We start from the raw sequence: 6,182 nt of genomic DNA on the forward strand, positions 1-6,182 counted from the left end.
CAGCGGGGAGTTTTTGACTCACTCGACCTATAAACAAAATATATCATCAATTGGGGAGTTCAGCTCACCCTCTACATACTCATATCAACATAAAGATAAATGGGAGCTCAGCTCCCTCATCCAGTCCATCAAACATGCATATAGTAATTTTACAGGTCCACATAACAATTTATATTACAGACCCGAATCAATTAATATTTCTAACACATGTGGAAATTCTAGGAGTAAATAAAATTACACAAATATTGATAAACAACCTGCGAAGGAGAAAAGTAGGTTAACCACAATAAAATCCTCCTGTAGCCTGAAAAAAATATTGAACATGAGTGAGCGTTCGACTCAAAGAGTAAAATATCAATTTTAACCATAATCTCTATAACTATCTAAAACTAATGCACACTGCAGAGTGAAATGCAACACCAGCAATAATTTCACATCATAACATCAAAAAGGTAATTTGGAGCACTTATGCACCCGATAATATCAATCATAATATATATGGGAGCTGATTCCCTATGCAGCTCTCTTAATTCCAACTGTGCCAGCGAAGAACTCAGCTCGGACTTCCACTTAATAACCAAATCGGGGTCCCAGCGAAGAACTCAAGCCGTGTCTACCCCGAAGGACCGGGTCCCAGCGAAGATCTCAAGCCGTGTCTACCCGTCCTATCCATAGTCCACACCACATCACACGCACACTGCTCCAAATTACCACAACAACATACATGGCACTTTCACAGTTATGAATGCAACATAAATCCTGCCTAAAGTTTATCTACATAGATATATGCATATAAGTGATGTATGGGCATACGCGAACATATAATAATAGTGAAATTACAATTAAAATTAATATTTTACTCACAGACTTGACAACGGTCACTGTGGCGGCTGGGCGGAGGAAGAAAGCTGTCCCGGCTCACCTGACAATTACATTACAATTATTTAATACAAATGACTCAATACAAATCAAGAAAAGACCAAATACGTCCTAAGTCGTGCTGAAAATCCGGCAGGGTCTCCCCTAGACCTAGGACCTACCCAACTTGCAAAAGGGCTCAAAACACACTTCTATATTCGCAACTCATATATCCACAATTCAATCACATCACACAGCCCCTCCTGGGCCCATCAAATCAGTCATTCATCACAATATGTAAAATTTCAATTTAGTCCTTATAATTGATCATTTTTGCAAAAACTACCCAAACAAGCTCTAAAAATTCTAAAACTTTGCCCCGCTGTCCTTAGCAATATTACTAGGCTATTACAAAAAGAATCATAATTTTCTGAGCTACCACGAATATTTTATGGATTTTTAAACCTATTTAAGCACTAGAAAATTACGAAAAAACAAGGTTCGAGTTTACCTTTTCCGATTCTGACTTCAGTGACGCGCTCGGGACGTCTAACAATGGGGGGGTAGCCAAAACCTCGGTCCAATTCGGAGACTTTTCCGGTAACGGGTCTGTCTGGCCGGAAATTCACAGACTTGGACAACTGTCGAATTTCTGCGAATTGAGGATACCTACACGAAGCCCACAACACGGGGGTTAGTACATAAATTTTACGGAATTTTCTAAGCTCATTTAATGCTCGCAAAAACACTGCGAAGTTCCGTGGGACCCATCGAAAAACGGTGTTGGAAAAATTCGAAATTTATGCCGCCGCGAAGCTCTCAACGAGTGGAGCGCTCTGGTACTCTCGGTTTTCTCGTGGGGTTTACAGTTTGTGAGAAATCTAGCCCAAAAGTCAAAATGGGCTAAAACTTCCCGGGCAAAAATTGGACAAACTGCTCGATGGATTTCGGTATTCTTGGTGTCTATGGAAAGCTCTCGACAAGTAAATAAGTTTAGACACAAGACCCGGTCCGATTGGTGGCCGGATCGGCCGGATTTTGACCGGAAAGACGAACAGTCACGCGCGCGTGCGCGTCGCTTCAGGAGCCGTTTTCCGGCGTTTCAGGTTGCGGCCGGCCGTGGGGGAGGGGTGAGGCGGCGCGCCGGTGAGCTGGGGTGGCAGGGGAGGTAGCGGCGCGGCAAGGGGAGGAGGGAGGAGAGAGAAAAAGAGAGAGAAAGGGAGAGGGGTCCAATTCGATCGGTCCGATTCGGTCCAGTTCGATTCGACCGGTTCGATTCAGAATACAAAATTTTAAATTTTTACTCTGCCTCGGGACTGAAAATGAGGTCCAAAAATTTCGAAAAAATTTCAGAAAACTCAGAAAAATTCGTAGACTCCAAATATATTTTTAGTTTTGCCACGTGGTCTTTAAATAAATTTTTAAAAATCATCAAAGTTTATATTTTCGAAAAATCAAACCCGATTTTTAAAATTTGAAAAATCTCAAATAATTTCTTAAAATTTAAATAAAATTAAAATATCAATAATATTCATAAAATAATAAAATTTAAAATTTTGAGGTGTTACCTGTCTCTCTTTCCCAACACATCAATTGAATAATATTAAAAAAAAATCTAAATCCACTGTAGATCAAAGACATAACCATATGATTGTGAATTTTACTTATTTTATATGTAAGTCTTACCATATAATATATATTATATTTTGAATACATAATAAATTAAGTTTAAATAATAATTCCATATTCTAGACGAAATATAAAATTCACTAGATTAGCCATTAAATCAGGCAAACAAGAGTAAAAGAAAGAAAGTAAACCTGTCAACTCAATCAACTAGCTCCAGAGAACCAAATTCTATTGCCCCATAGATATTATCCCATCAACAGCCTTTAAAGAGGAATATAATGAGTGGAGTTTAAGTCCATTAATGCAAAGCATTTAATGGATTTCTAGTTAACAGGATTGCATTCAACCTGTAAAAACTTGCATTACAAGAGAAATTAAGCTTCCATTAGCACTCATTATTTTAATTAGCGTACAAATTGCGAACATGACATGATATTCCAAGTGCTGCCTTTGATTTAAATATCAAATTACGATGGTGCAAAATAACTTTAATATCTTATTATTAATTAATTAGTTAGTACTATATAACTTCATTAGTTCTTATAATATACAACACTAAGCCAAATTTTGCTTTCTTAATCCGTTAAAATATACATTATTTCCTATGTTTATTAGGTCATCATGTAAATTGGTTGATGTTACATTTGCATGTGTGAATGTCACTATCTCAAAATTATAGCAAGGAATTAAGCATATACTACAAGAAAATATCAGAATAGAAACCGAATTTAGAAACGGATTTATATCGGTTTATAATTTGAAACGGATTTTGAAACGGAAATCTGGTAGAACAACTTAAATACATTAAAAACCAAATAGCAACTGATTAGAAACCGAAATTAGAAACGGAAACTCGTCGGTTTCTAAATTATGAAGAACATTTTGATGGCAAATTTAGCAACTGTTTATAAACCGATTACAAACCGATTTTTGAAACCGAATAATTTTCCGTTTCTAATATTTGTCATATTAGAAACCGAATATATCGGTTCCTAATTTCTTTCACTTTAATTTAGAAACCGATTTCATTCGGTTTCAAAATAAAAGTATTATCTATTTATATTTAGAAACCGATTCGTATCGGTTTCAACATTCATATAATTTCCATTTTATTTACTAAAAATTAAAGTCTGTATAGAAACCGATTCCTATCGGTTTCAATTTTCCTTTGTTATATTTAGAAACCGATTTATTTCGGTTTCAAAATAAATCTAATCATTAATTTTATTTATTAAATTTTAAGGATAAATTAGGAACCGATTCATATCGGTTTCTAATTACCTAAAAATTTAGAAACCGATTTATATCGGTTTCAAAAGTAATGTAATTTCTATTTTATTTACTAAATTTTAAAATAAAATAGAAACCGATTCCTTTCGGTTTCTAATTACTCAATAAATTTAGAAACCGATTGCTTTCGGTTTCAAATTTTACTTAAAACGTTAGAAACCGATTCCTATCGGTTTCTATTTTCTTTTATTATATTTAGAAACCGATTTATGTCGGTTTCTAATTGAAAGTAATTTAGAAACCGATTGCTTTCGGTTTCAAATATTAAATTGTTCTCTAATTATATTTATAATTTCTATATTATTTACTAAATTTTCAAAATAGAAACCGATTATTATCGGTTTCTAATTTTTTCACTGATGCTTAGAAACTGATAACTTTCGGTTTCAAAATTTATCGATTATATATTTGATTTAATAAATTTTAAAGTAAAGTTAGAAACCGATTTCTGTCGGTTTCAAAATCAATGAAATTTTAAAATAAATTAGGAACCGATTTATATCGGTTTCTAATTCTTTTAGTTATATTTAGAAACCGATAGCTTTCGGTTTCAAAAATTAAAGTGTTATCTAATTATTTTTATTTAATTTTAATTTTAATTATATAGAATTATATTAATTTTATTTTCATAAAACTATAGGGGATAATTTAATTTCAAATATATATATTATATTAATTTTTTTTCAACTATATTAATTTTTTATACCATTCTAGAGAAATGTCTTTCATAAACTTACGCTATTAAAATAATTTAAATCAATAATTAATTATATTTATAAAAATAAAAAAATATTTACAAGTAAATACTAATTTAATACTAGCTCCATTCTATGTCAATAATTTTTAAAATTTTTTATAAGAATTAAAAAATTATTGGATAAATATTTTTATAAAAATAATATTAAAAATTAATTAAAATTTCTTTATAATATCATTGAAATGTAAAAATATGTGAAAAAAATAAATATATTGAGAATAATAATAATTAAAGTAAAGTTAAAAAATAATTAATATTTTCATAATTTTATAAAATAACAAATAAAATAGAAATTTTTTTTTTAAATGAGAGTGCTAAATTACATAAAACTACGTAGTTTTAAGGATAGGTGACCTTAACAAACCTAAAACGCTCCTCTGTTCTTCATTGCCGCCCCTTGCTTCTTAAAGTTTCGATCACTCCTAGACGCGCCCTCAGTTGAGCAGTGTCTTCTTTGTCAAGCTTGCTGTTGCATTCCTTCACGAAGCTCATCGTTCAAATTTTGTGCATTTTTACCTCTATTTTCAAGTGAAGCTCCTGTAATTTTCTATTTCCCTCTCTCTCACTCTCTTTTTTTGTTTATTTGTTTTTTTTTTATTCCTTCTTTCTGCGTTTACTCTTTTGTTTTCTCCTATACTCTATGTGGACCACTGTTATCATATTGTAGTTAGGGGTTTTTCTTTGAATTGCTAGATTTGTGCTTGCTTCTTCTATTTTGAGTTCATTGACCACCTCCTAGAATTGCTCGAATTACCTCGATCGAGCTTTAGAGTATACGTACAGCATATACTGTTGGAGTGTGAAGAGTATCCAAGAGACTGACCGTGGTGTAGGCATTAGCTCGAATGGTCAGGGATCTTCCATTGATTCTGCGAATAGTTGTGTTTGTTGTACCTTAAGCACTTTAATTAGAAGCAGCAACCACCATTCCGAGGTGCCTGGTATCCTTGTTTCTGTTTTAAAACCTGTTGTTTGATGACTACAGATCCCTTCTCCAATAAACTAGGTACCTCCAGTATCTGTTTAAGTAACAAGACTGGTCAGAAATTGAACAGAAGATACAATTTAGAAATTACGTTCCATGTAAAATTAGGAATAGAAGATTTCAATTATTGAAACTGGGGGACTGACGTATTGCAAATAAATGAAACAGTGGTTGATCAAGTAAAGTGTCTTGCGGGTGCTTTGAATTATCAAGGTAACTTACAGTGCAACAGGAACTTCTTTTTATTGGTGTTGAATGCGACTTTGCTGCTTACATGTTATTAGCAAGGGTCTTTGATTGTGGTCTTGTTGTTCTGTATGTGTTTTTGCATTGTGGGTAATTTATAAAATAGCATGTGCATGACTTAGTATAGTCTGCATGTTATAAAGGCCATGTACATTGTCGCTGGTCCTTGTCTCCAGCAGAGAAAGGTTGTGGAGGGTAGTTGAATAGCCTGCTTTTGAAGCAGAGAACAGGGTTAATAAATGAAATTTTGATTTCTGAAAGAACATGGAATTGATGTCCATACATTCTATGGAAATTATTCTTATACACACCATCCTAAGTATGTTTGTATCTTGACCATGATGTTCAGATGTGCAATTTATATTTAGCTGGAGTAACACAGAATAAGGTTTTCATTAAACTGAAAATCTTTAGCAA

Source organism: Hevea brasiliensis, chromosome 5, assembly GCF_030052815.1.
Source record: "Hevea brasiliensis isolate MT/VB/25A 57/8 chromosome 5, ASM3005281v1, whole genome shotgun sequence".
Lineage (NCBI taxonomy): Eukaryota > Viridiplantae > Streptophyta > Magnoliopsida > Malpighiales > Euphorbiaceae > Hevea > Hevea brasiliensis.